The following is a 20,651-nucleotide window of genomic DNA, read 5'->3' as shown; positions in this document are numbered from 1 at the left end:
TGAATCCTTTTGAAGTTAAAAATTCTAATTGATTACTTTAGTGAGAGCTTTTGATTGTTCTAAGATTTATCTTGTATCCTGGTAATTTTAGATACTCATTAGTTCTAATAGTTGATAGCTCATTGTCTTGAATATTTATAGATGACTATTAGTAATAATACTCTTTTCTTACCAATATTTAAACTTTATTTCTCCCTTTCTTAAATCACACTGGCTTGTGCTGCCAAACTATTGAATATTTATCTTAATAAATATATCCTTCCTCATCTTTTTCTTGAGTGTCTAATGTTGTTTAATTTTGTATAAATTTAGAGTGCATTTCAAAATTTAGGATATGTTTTGTCAAGTCAAATAAGATTTAAAGTATCAACTTGAGTTACTGATGAGTAAAAAACTGATAACTCCCACAAAATTAAGCTTAAAAATACATCTTAGACTCTGCCTTTAATACACTTGAATTAAACTTACTCATCAACACATATGAGGAGTGAAATGGGAAGTGAAAAATGGTGAAAAGAAAAATGAAAAAAGAACTTGTTTGTCCAAAACACATGCAGTTCAAAAAAGTTAGATGTGGGTCACATGTGAACAATGATTATCATTCAGCAAAATTGTCCTGAGTGCTCAGGAGGAGTCAGGCATTCTTTTGGATACTGAACTACGGTGTTGACAGAAAGAGGGTAACAGCATTGAAAACTTATTATCCTTTAATTAAAATAAATTAAAAAAATAAGAGTATGAAACCTCCCTACCTGCTTGAAACTTTCATGTTAGAGAAGATGGTGACATTAAAGATAGTTACATGTTATATTAACAGATAAATATACATAGTGGGGGATAAGTGTGAGAGAGAAACAAATATGAAACAGCATAGAGACATGTATGTCAAAGGAGAACATTTTTATTTTGTAGAGAATTTTCAGGGGAGATTGATCTAGTAAGTTGACATATGAACAGACATCTGAATAGATTCAAAAGTGAGAGAAAAACAAAATGGGAGATGAAGACTCTCCAAGTTCTCATTCCCACACAGAAATTTTGGGAAAGATTATCCAGGCAGAAATTTTCCAAAGTAACTGTTTTGAAAGTCTGTACTACCTTTGAACTCTGACAGCTTCTAAGGGAAAATTTGGATGGAAAATTATAGTTAATACTGGTCAATTTCAGTCTTCAGATTGCTGGCAGCTACACATTCCTTTCTCCACAGGCTTGGGGCAGGTATATTTGGAGATAGAAATCATGTTTCTGGCAAGGCTTGCTGGAGGCAGCATGGAGAATAAGGACTGTGTCCTCTAAATGTTAGAGTTTCATCCTCTGGCTGCAGAATCCTGCTTCTGATCATGAGGGGTGCAGGTATAGAGGCAGATTGGCACTGTGCTAACCAACACTAACCAAAGTGACTTCCAGAAGATTTCTGAATGTCCACCTGTTTTAGTGGGTATTAGAAAACAACAATGCTTGTATTATAAAGGTACTGTATGTGTTGAGGAAAAAACATAGGCTCAGGCTGATCCTTACAACAGTCAACAAAGCAGCAAATTCTAATGAACAGGGAGAATCTGATCTTGAGAGCTACCACATTCTAAGAGTCAAATGTCCAGTTTTCAGTATAAAATTACAACACATACAAAGAAATACGAAAGTTTGGCTCATTCAGAAAAAACAGGGTTAAAAGAAAGTGTACCTGAAGAAACAGTAATATTGCACTTTCAAGACAAATACTTCAAAACAATTTTTAAAAGACATTCAAAGTGCTAAAGGAAGATATGGACAAAGAAAAAAAAATAAAGGCATGTTGTATGAACAAAATAACATCAATAAAGATTTATAAATTATTAAAAGGAGCTAAAATGTAATTTTGGAGCTAGAAAGCACAATAACTGATATGGAAAATATGTAAGAGGAGTTCAAAAGAAGATTAAAGAAACCAAGAGAAGAAATCAAACGTTAAAGTAAGGTGATAAATAAAATTACCACTTCTGAAGAACAGAAAGGGAATATAATGAAAAAAAGTGAAGATAGCCTACTTGACATGCATAATTCCATAGAGAAGATGGGCACACACATTGTGGGAATGCTAGGCAGGAGAGATATAAAGGGACAGAAGAATATTTGAAGATATAATTGCTGATAACTTCCTCAATTTTATGAAAGGCATAATTATTGAAATTCAATAACCTCAACAAATTCCATATAGAGTAAACTCAAAGATACCTACACCAAGAAACATAATGATCCAACCTTCAAACACCAAAGAGAATCTTGAAAGGAGCTGGAGAAAAATGATTCAAATAAAAGGGGTTTTCAGTGATTTTTTTCAGTCAGTTTTTCATCATAAAACTTGGAGACAAGAAGGCAGTGGGATGACATATTTAAAGTACTAAGAACTAAGAGGAAAAAAAAAATACTCTGTCATTGAAAACTCTATATCCAACAAAACTGTTCTTCATAAATGAAGAAATTAAGATAATCCCACATATACAAAAGCTGAGTGAGTTCAGTACCACTAGATCTAGTCTAAAGAGAGCCAATCAGTTTGAAATGGAAGAATGCTGGGTAATAATAACTCAAATTCATATAAAGATCTATAGTAAAGATAAATATGTAGGCAAATTTCAAAAAGTGAATATTATTACAATTTTGTTTTGTAAATTCACTTCCTAATTATTATGGAATTTAAAATACAAATATGTTGATATAAAATAATTATAAATTAAAGAATATTATTCAGTCTTAAACATGCAAAAATTCTGATACATAAAATAATAAACATGAAGTTAGAAAACATGTGCTAAATGAAATAACTTAGACACAAAGGGTACTTATTTTATGAGTCCACTTCTATGAGTTACATAGAAGAGATAAATTAATAGAGGCAGAAAGTGGAATAGAGATTTGAGCTCCTTGGGTAGAAAAGATATAAGGAAGTATTATTAATTGATGAGGAGTAAGACAATGACAGAGAATGTTCAAATTACCATACAATTGTGCTCATTTTACATGCTAGAAAGATTATACTCAAAATTATTTAAGCCAAGCTTCAGCAGTACATGAATGAGAACTTGCAAATGTACAAGCTGGGTTTCAAAGAATCGAGGAACTAGAGATCAAATTGCTAACATTCACTGGGTCATAGAGAAAACAAGGGCTTTCCAGAAAAGCATCAACTTTTCCTTCAGTGACTACACTAAAGCCTTTGTGTGTATAACAACAAACAGTGGAAAAATTTTAAAGAGAAGGGAGTTCCAGATCACCTTACCTGTCTCCTGAGAAACTGGTATGTGGATCAAGAAGCAACAGTTAGAACAGGACGCAGAACAATGGACTGGTTCAAAATTGGGAAAGGAATGTGACAAGGCTGTTTATTGTCACCGTGATTATTTAACTTATATGCAGAGTACATCATGCAAAATGCCAGGTCGGATGATTCACAGCCTGGAATCAAGATTGCTGGGAAAAATATCAACAACATCATATATGTAGGTAATACCATTCTAACGGCAGGAAGTGAAGAAGAGCTAAAGAGCCTCTTGAGAAAGGTGAAAGGAGACAGTGTAAAAGATGACTTGAAACTCAACATGAAAAAAACTAAGGTCAAGGCATCTGGTCCCAACACCTCATGGCAAATAGAAGGGGAGAAAAATAGAAGCAGTGACAGATTTCTTTTCTTGTTATCCCAAATCAGTGTGGACAGTGACTGCAGCCATAAAATTAAAAGATGCTTGTTCCTTGAAAGGAAAGCTATGACAAAACTACAGAGGGTATTAAAAAAGCAGAGACATTACTTTGTCAAAAAAGATCTGTGTAGCCAAGGTTATGGGTTTTCCCATGTGACAGTTTGGGCATAAAGAAGGTTGAGTACCAAAGAATTGATGCTTTCAAATTGTTGTGCTGGAGGACTCTTGAGAGTCCCTTGGACATCAAGGAGATCAAACCAGTTAACCCTAAAGGAAATCAGTCCTGAATATTCATTGGAAGGACTGATGCTGAAGCTGAAGCTCCAATACTTTGACCACCTCATGGGAAGAGCTGACTCCTTGGGAAAAATCTCAGATCTTGGAAAGATTGAAAGCAAAAGGAGAAGGGGGTGACAAATGATAAGATGGTTAGAGAGCATCACCAACTCAATGGACATGAATCAGAATAAACTCTGGGAGATATAGAAGGACAGGGAGCCTGGTGTGCTGCAGTCCATGGGGTTGCAAGAGTCAGACACGACTTAGTGACTGAACAACAACAGCAAAAACAGTTTCTACTTGATATAATATTCTGGAAATACTGAATAGTATTGAATGCACAAATTCCTGAATGTTTAAATACCCCTTGCAGAAGACTTTCATACTTAGGAAAAAAAAAAAAAAAACGAGGTGGGAGAGTGCCTGGGACAGCAGACCAATCTGAGTAGGATGGCAAACAGGAGTAAGCACATTTGAATTCTGAAAAGCAGTCAGGGGCGAAATCATTGAGAGTCGTTTACATCATGATAAGGTCTCTGTGTTTATTTGAACTGAGATTAATATTGTTAAAGGATTTTGTGCAAATGATAATATATTTTATGGCTTAAAAAAGAGTTCTTCATAAGTCAGAAAGAAAAACACCAATACAGTATATTAACACATATATATGGAATTTAGAAAGATGGTAACAATGACCCTATATGTGAGACAGGAAAAGAGACACAGATATAAAAAACAAACTTTTGGACTCTGTGGGAGAAGGCGAGGGTGGGATGATTTGAGAGAATAGTGTTGAATCATGTATATTATCATATGTGAAATAGATCGCCAGGCCAGGTTCGATGCATGAGACAGGGTGCTCAGGGCTGGTGCACTGGGATGACCCAGAGGGATGGGATGCAGAGGGAGACGGGAGGGGTTTCAGGATGAGGAACGCATGTATACCCATGGCTGATTCATGTCAGTGTATGGCAAAAACCACTACAATATTGTAAACTAATTAGCTTCCAATTAAAAAAAATAAAAAACACACAAATACACACATAAAAAAGTGCTTCAATCTTCTGCTAATGTTCAGCAGGTGTTCTATGAGAATTGCTCCGTTTGTAGATGAATTTTTTCACGGAATTAGAACAAAAACATTTACAATTTATGTGCAAATACAAAGGATCCAGGTAACAAAGCAATCTTGAGAAAGTAAAAGGGAACTGGAAGAATCATCTCCCTGTCTTCAGACTATACAACAAAGCAACAGTATTCAAAACAGTATGGTGCTGGCAAAAAATAAAAAAAAAAATAAAGCCAAAATACAGATCAATGGAACAGAATAGAAATCTCAGAGATAAACCTATGGACCTATGGTAACCTAATTTATGACAAAGGAAGCAAGGACACAAAATTGGGAAAAGATAGTCTTTTCAATAAGTGGTGCTAGGCAAACTGGACAACTACATATAAAAAAAATGAAATTCAAGTACTCTATCAGTTCCGTTCAGTCATTCAGTCGTATCTGACTCTTTATAATCCCATGGACTGCAGCACACCAGTCGTCCCAGTCCATCACTGACTCCAGGAGCTTGTTCAAACTCATGTCCATCAAGTCAGTGAAGCATCCAACCATCTCATCCTCTGTAATCCCCTTCTCCTCCTGCCTTCAATCTTTCCCAGCATCAGGGTCTTTCCCAATGAGTCAGCTCTTCACATCAGCTGGCCAAAGTATTGGAGTTTCAGCTTCAGGATCAGTCATTCCAATGAATATTTGGGACTGATTTCCTTTAGGATTGACTGGTTGGATCTCCTTGCAATCCAAGGAACCCTCAAGAGTCTTCTCCACCACCAACATCAATTGTTCAATGCTCAGCTTTATTTATGGTCCAACTCTCACCTGGCTTAAAACTCAACATTCAAAAAATAAGATTATGGCATCTGGTCCCATCACTTCATGGTAAATAGATGGGGAAACAATGGAAATATTGGCAGACTTTATTTTCTTGGGCTCCAAATATACAAGCAGCTCATGCAGCTCAACATAAAAAAAAAAAAAAATTCAAGCAATCCAATTAAAAAATGGTGGAAGACCTAACCAGACATTTCTCCAAAGAAGACATATAAATATCTAACATGTGAAAATATGCTCAACATCACTAATTATTAGAGGAATGCAAATCAGAACTACAATGAAGTATCACTTCATACTGATCAGAGGGGCCATCATCAAAAAATCTACAAGCAGTAAATGCTGGAGGGGTTGTGCAGAAAAGGAGACCCTCATGCACTGTTAGTAAGAATGTAAATTGATACAGTCGCTATGCAAAACAGTATGGAGGTTCCTTAAAAAACTAAAAATAGAACTACTATATAACCCAGAAATCCCAATACTTGGCATATACCAAGAGAAAACCATAATTCAAAAAGACAAGTGCTTCTCAATGTTTATAGCAGCACTGCTTACAATAGTCAAGACATGGAAGCAACCTGAATGTCCATTGACTAAGGAATTGATAAGAAAGATGCACTGCATATAGAGTCATTTGTAGAGATGTGGATGGACTTACATAGTGCCACACTGAGTGAAGTAAGTTAAAAAGAAAAAAAATGCATATCTTATATTAGCATGTATATGTGGACTAGAAAAATGGTATAGATGATTTATTTGCAAAGCGGAAATAGAAACACAGACATAAAGAACAAATGTATGGACACCATGGGGGAAAAGCAGCGGGTAGGAGGAATTGGTAGATTGGGGCTTACACATATACACTTTTGATGCTATGTATAACATAGATAAATGGGAGCATAATCTATGGCGCACGGAATTGTACTTAATGCACTGTGGTGACCTGAATGGGAAGGAAGACCAAAAATAGGGGATATATGTATATTTATATCTGCTTCATTTTTTCTGTACAGTAGAAACTAATACATCTTTATGTATTAGTGCACCAATAATAATTAATTTAAAAAAGGAACTGTGCACCAATAATAATTAATTAAAAAATATAAAAGCAAAGCAAAATAAAGCTGCAAAAAGAAACAGAAGAATGCTGATCATATGTTGAGAACAGAGTATAGGGTGGCCATCTTGGAACCAGAGAGAAAATTTTGGATATTATTGCCAACAGCCAGGCAAGGGATGACAGAAGCTTGCTATAGGCTGGTGATAGGATGTGTAGAGAGAAGTAAATGGATGGAAGACTCTGAAGTCAAAGCTAACAGGTTTTGTTGGTGGTTCTGATGTATGATAAGAGAGGTAAAGGAATCAATGATTCCATTGTTCTTGCCTTTGAACAACTGGCAAGGCAGAATTGTCCTTTACCAAAATAGGGAACCAAAAGAAGAACTTTTAGAGAATTTCAGAACTTGTAAACTTTAATCTATTTATGCTTATAGATTCCAAACCATCATTTTAGTCACAAGACCTTCTGTTGTGAATCCTGAGTAAATGTTAGAGCAAGGGGCAATATATGGTCATTATTACACTTTCTATTTAGCCTCTTTGAGTTCATGTGACCTCCACAGTTTTGCAATTCTGGAAAAATTTCTCAGGAGATTTTAAGAGCTATCTACCTAGACAGAAGTGAGTTTTTGTTTTTGTTTTCGTTTTTTTTTTTTTTTTTTTTTTTTTACTGAGGAAAAAAATAGTAGCCAAGAAATAAAGAGACAGAGACAGAGATGTCTTACCCAAAAGGCAGAACATGTTACTTGTAAGTTGTGGCAAGTAGGAGTGGTGAGCTATCTATAGCATGTGTACATATGTACTCTGTTGCTCAGTCATGTCCACCTCTTTGCCACCCCATAAACTGTAACCTGACAGCCTCCTATGTCCATGGAATTTTTCCAGGCAAGAATACCGGAGAAGGTTGCCATTTCCTACTCTAGGAGATCTTCCCCACCCAGGGATCAAGCCTGCATCTCTTGCATCTCCTGCATGTGCAGGTGGTTTCTTTTCCACTTGTACTGTCTGGGAAGTTCTTATATAGCATCCAGAATGCTAATTTAAGTCCTGAGGATGCTCTGTATACAAGTAAAACATGAGGATATTATTGTATACACAGGTTATACAAAAGACAAAACAAAACAGGTAGGCAGTCAGTGTCAGAACCTAGTGCATTCTGATTGCAGATAATCAGAGTTCAATCAACCAAGTGGAAGTTGAGAGTGAGGATGGAAAAATGGGACAGGTTCTGAATAGTTATGATAGGCATCCTTATAAAGGAGGGTATGAAAACAGACAACCTAGGACAAAACAAGGCTTTGGAGTCCTTGAATTTTCAAGGATCTCTAACCTCACATAATAAAAGAATCCAATCTTGAAGAAACAGAGTAGCCCTCATAGTCAACAAAAGAGTACAAAATACAGTACTTGGATCCAATCTCAAAAATGGCAGAATGAACTCTTTGTCACCAAGGCAAACCATTCAACATTATAATAATCTAAGATTATGCCTTGACCAGTAATGCTAAAGAAGCTGACATTGAACAGTTCTATGAAGACCTATAAGACCTTCTGAACTAACACCCAAAAAAGATATCTTTTCCATTACAGGGGACTGGAATGCAAAAGTAGGAAGTCAAGAGATACCTGGAGTAACAGACAAATTTGGCCTTGGATTACAAAACAAAGCAGGTCAAAGGCTCACAGAGTTTTGCCAAGAGAATGCACTTGTAATAGCAAACCCTCTTCTAACAACACAAGAAAAGACCCTACATGTGGACATCACCAGATGGTCAATATTGAAATCAGATTGATTATATTATTTGCAGCCAAAGAAGGAGAAGCTCTATACAGTCAACAAAAACAAGACTGGGTGCTGACTGTGGCTCAGATCATGAACTCCTTATTGCAAATTCAGATTGAAACTGAAGAAAGTAGGGAAAACCACTAGGCCATTTAGGTATGACTTAAATCAAGTCCCTTATGACTATGCAGGGAAGTGACAAATAGATTCAAGGGATAAGATCTGATAGACAGAGTGCCTGCAGAACTGTGGATGGAGGTTCATAACATTATACAGGAGGCAGAGATCAAAATCATCCCTAAGAAAAAGAACAGCAAAAGGGCAAAATGGTTGTCTGAGGAGACCTTACAAACAGCTGAGAAAAGGGGAGAAGCTAAAGGCAAAGGAGAAAAGGAAAGATATACCCATTTGAATGCAGAGTTTCAAAGAATAACAAGGAGAGATAAGAAACTCTTCCTCAGTGATCAATGCAAAGATGGAGAGGAAAACAATAAAATGGGAAAAACTAGAGATCTCTTTCAAGAAAATTAGAGATACCAAGGGAACATTTCAGGCAAAGATGGATGGGCACAATAAGGGAGAGAAATGGTATGGACCTAAAAGAAGCAGAAGATATTAAGAAGAGGTGGCAAGAATACACAGAACTATACAGAAAAGATTTTCATGACCCAGAAAATCATGATGGTGTGATCACTCACCTAGAGCCAGATATCCTCAAATGCAAAGGTGGCTGGGCCTTAGGAAGCTCTAAGTGGCCTCATAAGCCACTACAAACAAAACTAGTGGAGGTTATGGAATTCCAGCTGAGCTATTTCAAATTCTAAAAGATGATGCTGTGAAAGTGCTGCATTCAATCTGCCAGCAAATTTGGAAAACTCAGCAGTGGCCACAGGACTGGAAAAGGTAAGTTTTCACTCCAATCCCAAAGAAAGGCAATGCCAAAGACTGATCAAACTACCGCACAATTGCACTCATCTCACACACTAGCAGAGTAACGATCAAAATTCTCCAAGCCAGGCTTCAACAGTACATGAACCATGAACTCCCAGATGTTCAAGCCAGATTTAGAAAAGGCAGAGGGACCAGAAATCAAATTGCCAACATTCGATGGATCATCGAAAAGCATGAGAGTTCCTGAAAAATATCTTCTTCTTCTTTATTGACTACACCAAAGCCTTTGACTGTGTGGATCACAACAAACTATGGAAAATTTTTAAAGAGAAGAGAATACCAGACCACCTGAGAAATCTGTATTCAGGTCAGGAAGCAACAGTTAGAACTGGACATGGAACAACAGACTGGTTCCAAATTGGAAAGTTACTACATTAAGGCTGTATATTGTCACCCTGCATTATTTAACTTACATGCAGAATACATCATGCGAAATGCCAGGCTGGATGAAGCACAAGCTGGATTCAAGACTACTGGAAGAAACATCCGTAACCTCAGATATACAGATGACACCACGCTTATGTCAGAAATTGAAGAAGAACTAAAGAGCTTCTTGATGAATATGAAAGAGGAGAGTGAAAAAGTTGGCTTAGAACTCAACATTTGGAAAACTAAGAACATGGCATCTGATCCCATCACTTCATGGCAAATAGATGAGGAAATAATGGAAACAGTGAGATACATTATTTTTTTGGTACTCCAAAATCATTGCAGATGTTGACTGTAGCCATGAAATTAAATGACGCTTGCTCCTTGGAAGAAAAGCTATGACCAACATAGACAGTTTATTAAAAAGCAGATTTTTGTTAACAAAAATCCATCTAGTCAAAGCTATGGTTTTGCCAGTAGTCATGTATGGATGTGAGAATTGGACTATAAAGAAAGCTAAGCAGTGAAGAATTGATGCTTTTGAACTGTAGTATTGGAGAAGACTCTGGGAGTCCCTTGGATTTGAAGGAGATCCAACCAGTCCATCCTAAAGAAGATGAGTTCTGGGTGTTCATTGGACGGACTGATGTTAAAGCTGAAATTCCGATACTTTGGCCACCTGATGCAAAGAACTGACTCATTGGAAAAGACCCTGATTCTGGGAAAGACTGAGGGCAGGAGGAGAAGGGGACAACAGAGGATGAGATGGTTGGATGAAATCACCGACTCGATGGACATAGGTTTGAGTAAGCTCCAGGAGTTGGTGATGGACAGGGAAGCCTGGTATGCTGCAGTCCATGGGGTCACAAAGAGTTGGACACAACTAAGAGACTGATATTAACTAAACAGAATCTTGTTCCTTGTTACCCCTTTCCTTAGTCCCTTTTCTTAGAAGTTCATAAAACTCTGTGATTAAATAAAGCTGATAACTGACTTGATAGGGAAAATAACATGAGATGTGTGTCCATGGGAAGAGGAATCAGTCGTCTTGACTGAGAGAGAGTATAAGGGAATCTCGGGAATGTTAATGAGGCATGCATGCTAAGTTCCTTCAGTTGTGTCTGACTCTGCAACTTCATGTAGTGTAGCTCGCCAGGCTCCTCTGTCCATGGGATTCTCTAAGCAAGAATACTGGAGTGGGTTTGCCATTCCCTCTTCCATGGGATCGTCCTGTCCCAGGGATCAAACTTGAGTCTCTTACATCTCCTGCTTTGGCAGGCGGGTTCTTTATCACTAGCACCACCTGGGAATCTGCCTGCGATGTGTGATGCCTGCGTTCAATCCCTGGGTCAAGAAGATCCCCTGGAGAATATGGCTGCTCATGCCAATATTCTTGCCTGGAGAATCCAAATACAGAGGAATCAGGTGGGCTATAGTCTATTTATATTTGGTAAATGAGAGAGCAGAATAATCTCTGAATCCCCTGGAAGCAAAGCAGTGAAAGGTGCAAATAAGAGATGGTTTTGTGTACTAATCCATTTTCATGTGCTTTATATTTGCCTAAATAAGTCTGGTGATAAATCACAGGCTCTTTATCTATTTGACCCATTGATATAGGTAATTCCTTTCTTAAATATTCTTTACCATTTAGACTTCTCAATTATAACAGTCAGTGCTTTGTGCCTTTGTATGTATGGTATGCATGTGATCTGACTACCTTCATTTATTTTATTGATGTTTTATTTATAATGGTGTGTTTATTTTCTTATCTGCAGAAGGCAGATGCTGTGCATGGAGCTGGTTAGCCCATCCACTACAGATGCATCTTAATTCCTTTTCCTAGAAATAAATAGTGTGGTGTTATTAACGACAGCAGCATACTCTTGCCATTTTTCCTACGTGGATACCAGTATAAAGGAAAAAGAGTACTGTCTTGCAGTTGCTGTTTGGACTTAAGCCTGAAACACCACACAACCAACCTCCAGAGAACCCTGCTGTGTCAAATGCCAGTATGTTTGTGGAAATTTCATAGCTGATCTTTCTAATGACAAGAGAAATGAGCCAGTGGGCACAGCAGTTAAGGTTATGCAGCTGTTTCTGATATTACATGGCTCTGAACTGCTGTTTCTCATCTGATGCCTGGCTGTGTCCCTGCATTAACCAATGAAAGATCAACTGATTCAATTTTATATATCGCACTACTGGGTTTGTTTCCACCTCATCTGCCTCAACAATATTTCTCTTTCTGCCAGGCATGAAGTTAGTCAGCACCATTTATTGAGTTTCCACAGTACATATAGACATTTGGAGAGATATATGGGTATTAATCGCAGCAGACTTCTTTGAAGAAGGTAGTGAATAAATTATTATTTAATTAAAGCTCAAATCAAGGCTTATAATAAAATGAATGTCTGGGCAGTTGGATGGTCCCTGCCTGAACCAACTGGACTATAATTATATATGGCCATAGACAAATCAGTTCATTGGGACATGGATACCCATAAAAGTGACCGACCCCAACTAATGGCCATTGTAAATCAAGGGATGGTGAAATCAGATGGAGGTCTTCCCACAGTAGGGAGTTGAAGTTTTGTGAAAATAATTCCCAGGCCTGGCTAAAGTGAAGATTGATTGTGTTCTTTCTAAAAGTATCATGTATGAAGCCTTGAGCAATGTCACTTTGAGTTTCCTGTTTGTCACTGTGAAACACTGGCTTATGAATGGATGAACAGTGAATTGATAATTCCAAGTAGAGAGGAAGGAAAACTTGGAGTCACACAGATGCAGATTTGAATCGAGGGTTTGCTAGTTAATTGCAGTGTGATCCCAGGTAAGTTGCTTAATGTTTCTGAGGATTTGTTTCCACATGTGTAGAACACATAATAATCTGCTTGTGAAATTGAATATGGAATATGTAAAGCACTTATAATATATTAGGTTCTAAATACATACTGTTGATTTCTACTAACTTAAAAATTAAATTATTTTTAATTAAAAATGGTCTAAAATTGCTATAATTTTATTTTGAAGCTCTAGAGATTGGGGGCTTATTTGGAATAGCACCTAGAGCTTTAACTGTAACCAATGTGCTTTAATGAAACTTATATTAACATTTGTAAATTTTTTCAGTTATCACTTTACTCTTTGGGGTAATTTTAGATTCACAGAAAAATTGAAGATATAGAGATTCCCTGAATCATCTGCCTCTACACATGCAGAGTCTTCCCCATTTTCAACATTCCCCATATTGGTTACAATTGATGAACTTATGTTGGCACATTGTAATCACCCAAAGTCCAATCTTGGTATTGTACATTCTATGATTTTGATTAAATGCATAATAACATTTATTCATCAAATGGTATCATATAGAGAATTTTCATTGCCCTAAAATTTCTGTGTTTCAACTATTTATCATTCATCTTCCAGTCCTGCAATCCCTGGAAACCACTGATTTGCTTTTTGACTGTCTCTATAGTTTTACTCTTTACAGCATGTCGTATTGTTGGAGTCATACAGTATATAACCTTTCCAATTAGCTTATTTTACTTGAATATATATTAAACATGTTATGTTATTTTTATTGCTACTATACATTTCATTAAAATTTGTTAAAATAATTGGATAAGCACCCTCATAGAAATGTTAAAAAAGATCATAGTTTGGTATCCAAATACAACCACTTTAACTTTATATTTATACATAACTAGGTTCACATGTAATTATTATCAGATATGAATGACCACAATCAACCTAATAGTTCATTGAATTACATGCTGTTATAAATTTTTATTGTTAGACATTTAGTTTATTTTTAGCTTGTACTATTATTAATAATACTGTCAATACTTCTGAGTTTAACTATCATAAATGTTTATTTTTGTGCATAGAAAATGTCATTTAGTTGTTAAATCATGTCCGACTCTTTTGCAACCCCATGTACTATATAGCCTGCCAGACTCCTCCATCCATGGGATTTCCCAGAATAATGGCGTGGGTTGTCATTTCCTTCTCCAGGGGATCTTCCTGACCCAGGGATCAAATCCATATCTCCTCCATTGACAGGCAGATTCTCACTTAGCCACCTGGTAAGCCTGTATAAAATAAGTATATAATTAAATCACAGTTTTCTGGGAATGTGTTAGTTTAGGTTACAGACTCTTACTGTTACTAAGGAAAATGCTAAAGATAGGATTCCATTCTCCTTAACAGATACTTTCCTGCTGCTTGTGCTCTTCTCTCTACACTTTCTCAATCTCTACATGGCAATCCCATTCACAGATTTCCTGGTTTTCTGCCCCTTCTTCCCATGTAGCTTAGTTTCCTATGATATGTCTACTTTAAAGACTGTAGTTGACCCCAAAGACGTTTTCAACTTTAATGTCATAAAGCCAATGTTTTAGCAATGTTTCTAATGAGTTTTCAGTATTTAATAATTATTTTCCTCTTTTCTATGGCTGAGTAATATTCCATTGTGTTTATTAGCAAATCTTCTTTATCCTTTTATCATTTAGAGATTATTATACTAACTGCAATAAGTCAGAAAGAGAAGACAAACAGCTTATGATATCACTTATGTGTGAAATCTAATAAAAGATCATACAAATGAACTATTTTTACAAAACAGAAACAGATCCACAGACCTCAAAATAAAAATTGTGCTTACCAAAGGGAAAAACTTAAGGGATGTGATAAATTAAGAGATTTGAATTAACATATACACATTGCAATACATAAAATATGTAACTAATAATGACCTACTGCATGGCACAGAGAACTCTATTCAATATTCTGAAATAATCTGCATAGGCAAAGAATATGAAAAAGAATGGATACACACAAGCATATATATATGTCATGAATCAGTTATATGCATAACTGATTCATTTTCTGTATACTTGAAACTAATATAGCTTTGTAAATCAACTACATCCAATAGAAATTTTAAAAGACTCCTTCTATAATACATACTATTATTAAAGGTATATCATAAGCATAATATTATGTTTATTACTGGAGAGTTTATTGTATCTAGACCCTTGTTTTTATTACTTGTATGTCAGGAAAGGTCAAGAACATACACTCTTTGTTCCTTTATGTGAAAGAAGACTCTAGTAAGGTAGAAGAGCAGATATATATTTCCAAATATGTCAAAATGTTCCATTTTCTACAAGTATTGTAAAATGAGACAGGTCTCATTCCTTTGTGTACTTTGCTGCTGCTACTGCTAAGTCGCTTCAGTCATGTCCGACTCTGTGTGACCCCTGAGATGGCAGCCCAACAGGCTCCCCCATCCCCTGGGATTCTCCAGGCAAGAACACTGGAGTGGGTTGCCATTTCCTTCTCCAATGCGTGAAAGTGAAAAGTGAAAGTGAAGTTGCTCAATCGTGTCCGACTATTAGCGACCCCATGGACTGCAGCCTACAAGGCTCCTCCATCCATGGGATTTTCCAGGCAAGGGTACTGGAGTGGGTTGCCATTGCCTTCTTCATTCCTTTTTCTTTTGTGTATGTTAGGGCACCACAATCTCAGTTTGGGTACATTGCATAAGCAGTACAGGCAAGGGATGCCTTAAAATTGCACAAGAGATGTCTAATGCTGGGCAGCCTGCCTGCTGTGGCTGCTTATGGTTATGCCTGCTTTCATGCTTTCTTTCATTGAAAATAAAATGAAAAATAATTTTCAAAGAAGCACACCCCATAGAATTTAGTGGTTTACCTACAGTTTATAATAAATATTTATATTAATCTATCTAGCCCATTTGAGATTAACAGTTATAATCTACTAAATGAGTAATATATTAACTGATTTTCCTTAAAGTTCTAAAAATGACATCTTTCTTAAACCATTTTCTACAGTCACCATATATCTTTACCTTCTTCTCAATGTGACCTAAAATTAATTCCCCGCCCCCAAAGGATTAGTTCTTGAGAATGTCTCTATTCATGGGAAAGCTTTATAACAAATTAGAATGGTACTTTGGATCAGAAACAAGAAGATCTTGTACATTTCCCCAAATGTCAGAAGATTCTGAACTGATCTCTCAGTGTACAATTTATGAATGGCGTGATCAGGCCAAAATATGGACTCCTTGAAATTTACCCCATTTTGCTATGAAAAGCAACTATTAAATTTTCTTCTCTATCATCATTAGTGTGTCCTACCTGAAAAAAAAAACAAAAACAAAAAACACTTTTTTTATTTCTACAAAAATTAATTTTTGTTCTGACAAGATTTTATTCTATCAGAAATCAAACAATTCCTAGCATTTCAATAATCTAGACATCATACTGCAATGGTTTCAACATATGAACCTGTTTTATTTTGTACCAAGCTACTTTAAATATCATTACAGTACTGATGTATTGTAGGTTAGATCTTTTAAGAAATCATGATAAAAATAAGATGCATAGAAACACATGCAAAAATTAGAATCAGAAATAATAGGATTCTGGAGGTATAGTGACACTGAATTTTATGCACACTAATAAAAAAAGTTCAGCTCACTATAGATGATCAGAGTCATTAATTTTTTTCCTTTATGATGAGGTACATTAAATTATGAAGATTTGGGGAAATTTTATCAAACTTTAATCAAAGTTGCTAATAACCAAAACCTTCACAAATGACACAGAAATATAATGAAGAAATCTGTTAATAATGATGAAAGGATATGTAATGTATGAAAGAAAGGTTTATTTACACTTTGCCATTTTATACTTAGTACTTCTGGCAAGAAGTTCAAAGAATGAACAGAAAGCCAGAGAAAGCAAAACACCCTTTAAAACATTTTTAAAATGTTTTAAAAAATTATCATAATTATCAAAATAAAGAGTAAACATCAAAACAGGCTTTTAAGACTGAGCTAAGTCAACCCAATGAATTACTCTGGATTACAATCAAGTCCAACAGTAACAAAGAATTTCTCTGCCATGGTTTACAAATTGGAATAGAATCAAAATAACAAACAAAGCATTTAAAGGATATATAAACATGGTAAAGTCAGTTTTAAAGGCCTGGAAATTTCAATTTATTTGCAAGTAAGGAAATCAATTGATAATATAGCTTGCAAATGAGGAAATCAATTGATAATATAGCTAATGCTGAAAAGTTCATAAAGACCCATCTTTTGGAAAAACTTGGGTGGAAGTAGATGACTTTCCTTCCTTCCATCTCTGCAGCAAATGCAACAACCAAAAAAAGCGAACATAAATAGGTCTGGTCAGTATTAAAGGCTAAGCAAGGGTGATATTCAGATGCCACTACCATGAAGAAGGACACAGAGACTTCCTCCTATGAAGTCAGCTTAGATGTGTGGGAAATAACTAAAAGATGTGTTGGGTTCCATGAGTTCTCTACAGTTTGGAATGAACGGAGAAGAAACTGAGCTGCCTGGGGAATGTGCCACTAGGATTTAGTGAATGAAAGAGCCATAGGAGTGGTGGGCTATGGCAACACGTGAAGGTTACCCACAGTTGGAATGTGCTGCCCTGGTGAGCAGGCAGCAGCACTTGGATGAATACCAGTCAGATTAGAGGAGGAGAGTACATTGGTGGTCCAAGGAATGGGTGGCTACACCTAAAAGCAAGGTGCCAACTATAGCTCTTAGTGGGGAAAAGGAAATATATTCTTGTCCTTTGCATATCAAGGGGCAGTATTAAGAGTGGGGCTAAGAAATGTGTGCAAAATTCAGTAGCTCCAGCGTCATTAGGTCATACCATAGAGTGGCTCCCATAGCATCTTCAGAGACATGATAGTATCTTTCCTGTTGAGACAGTGTTATCACAGGGACGAATCCACCAAGCAAACTTGATGGAAGGAGTGGAGAATTGTCAGGAAATTCTTTATAAAGAGTACATGCTATTCCCTGACATGGAAGGTGAAAATAGTGAGAAAGTCTCATTAGACTCCTTGCCCAACAGGGGTGATTAATCCCACTACTGATTCACTCAACTTCCTGTGTTCCTGGCCATTTGCATATATCCTGGGTTGCTAAATCAGCTCTCCAGTTTACAGATTCCAGAGGAGTGGTACCTAAATGTAAACACAACATAGAAAAGACAATTATCCATACTTTGTTTTAGGAATAGGCATTAAATTTTAGAGTTGTCTCATTTTAAAAGGATGAATAAAGATGGATAAAAAATAATATCAAACTCAAGAAAATCTGCTGTTATGTCAGAAATAAGACATAACAATAAAAGGCAGAAAAGCATTTTTTTTTTCCAACAGATTCACTGTAGGGAAAAAGAGTAAACTTTAAATAGCATCTGTTGTTATCTTAGTCAAATTTATGGAGCGTGTATTCTATATAATGAGAGATAAGATAGGATAACAGTGTGAGGTGAAAAGTTAATTGAAAATCAAGCAGAAATTTACAACAAGGAAACTAGATAATGTGTAGAATGCTATAAAATAAAATATTCATCAACATAATAACAAAGAGTACACAGTAAACATAAGGGAAAAGGATCATTCAAAAAGTAAATGAGTGATATAATGGATGTATGTGTGTTTGTGTGTATGTATGTGTGCATTTGCTTGCCTAGCCAAAAAGCACCCTTTAAAGTTGGGGATATATCAAAATGAGAAGGAGGCAAAACACTGCTCCCTTTCAATGTTTCATATTTTCCCCTTTGCATAACACATAGTAGAGTCATGGGGCCCAAGCTTGGTGAAGTAGATAGCACAGCTCAGTAACTAAAGTGAGACACTGTTTCACAGAAATGTTACGGAATTTTGAAGAGACTTCTAGAAGATCTAGCATTCAGCAGTGTGGAGACAAGTGTCCTTGAGAGTAGATCCAGAGAGGACACTTCTGAGTGACTAGGATCAGGCAACAGTGACTCAGGTGAGTGTCCAGAGGCAGTGGTGTCTGAGGTAGATGGTTCTTGGTGATGTTATCCTCTTCCTTGACACCATCTATCCTTTCCAACTCTCTGAGTCTGGTTCTGCAGCTCACTCCCTATTTCAGAGAACAATTTAAGTGTTTGGATATGCTTCCTATAAACATATTTTCTACTGAGTAACTGAAAGTCCCTTCTGTTGTCTAGAACCAAGAAATTTTGATTCTTGTGATTTTGAGAATGAACTGCATAAAATTATAGATATGTACAAAGAGGGAATGATGTTGGGAATAAAGGAAAAAAAAGGGATATCAAAAATGTTTCTCAACAGAAAAAAAATAGAAGCAATATAACAAAGCTTTTCTGCTGAAACATAATATGAGATTTTATATATTGGAAAAATTCAAAAAGTATCATAAAAATTACTTAGAAGGTATCAATATTTATAAAATATCTCCTAAAAGAATTGTTATCTCAAAGTAACAGTGAAGAACTATTTAAATATATTTAGAGTCTGAAAAGCATTGGATAGAGCAGAATCCACCAGGCCCCTTCACTGCTGGACTTCTCAGAGACATGCAAGTGTTCACAGTGGTTCTTCAGAGAGGATTATACAGTATATTCCACTTACCAAACGATTGGACCCCAAACGCTTTGTTTGTCAAAATACATTGCCTGGGTAAATTGTTTCATTGTATACATTGACATATCCTGGTGAAAACCATGAGCATTAAAATTAAGTAATGAGTTATTTGGAGAAGGCAATGGCAACCCAGTCCCGTACTCTTACCTGGAAAATCCAGTGGATGGAGGAGCCTGGTAGGCTGCAGTCCTTGGGGTCTCTAGGAGTCGGACACGACTGAGTGACTTCACTTTCACTTTTTACGTCCATGCATTGGAAATGGAAATGGCAACCCATTCCTGTATTCTTACCTGGAGAATCCCAGGGATACGGGAGCCTAGTGGGCTGCCATCTATGAGGTCGTACAGAGTCGGACACCACTGAAGCGACAGCAGCAGCAGCAATGAGTTCTTTAAGCCTCAGTCATCTTTTAAGTTCCCTTTGGCTATCTGTATGTTTTCTTTGAAGAAGTGTCTATTAGGTCTTCTGCCCATTTTTTTTTTTTTTTGGTTGGTTATTTTATTTGTTTTATATTGGGCTGCATAAGTTGTTTATATATTCTGGAGATTAATACTGTGTCAGTTGCTTCATGTGCAAATATTTTCTCCCATTTTGAGGGTTTTCATTTTGCTTCATTTATGATTTTCTTTGCTGTGTGAAAAATCTTTTAAGTTTAATTAGTTCCCATTTGTTTATTTTTGTTTCCTTTTTCATTACTCTGGGAGTTGAGTTGGAAAAGTCTTGTTTGATTTACATCATAGTGTTCTTCCTATGTTGTATGGTCTTACGCTTAGGTCTTTAATCCACTTGGAATTTACTTTTGTGTATGGTATTCAGTAATGTTCTAATTTCACTCTTTTACATGTAGCTGTCTAGTTTTCCCAGCACCAATTATCGAGAAGATATACAGATGACCAATAGGCATGTGAAAAGATTCTTAGCTTCACTAATTATTAGAGAAATACAGATCAAAACTACAATAAGGTATCGCTTCACACTGATCAGAATGGCCATCACCAAAACATCTGCAACAATAAATGATGGAGAGGATGTGGAGAAAAGGGAATCTTCTTTCATGGTTGGTGGAAATGTAAATTGATTTAGCCTCTGTGGAGGACACTATGGAGGTTCCTTAAAATACTAAAAAGAGAACTACCATATGACCCTG

This window comes from Budorcas taxicolor, chromosome 2 (assembly GCF_023091745.1).
Source record: "Budorcas taxicolor isolate Tak-1 chromosome 2, Takin1.1, whole genome shotgun sequence".
NCBI lineage: Eukaryota > Metazoa > Chordata > Mammalia > Artiodactyla > Bovidae > Budorcas > Budorcas taxicolor.
Note: the sequence above shows the minus strand (reverse complement) of the source record.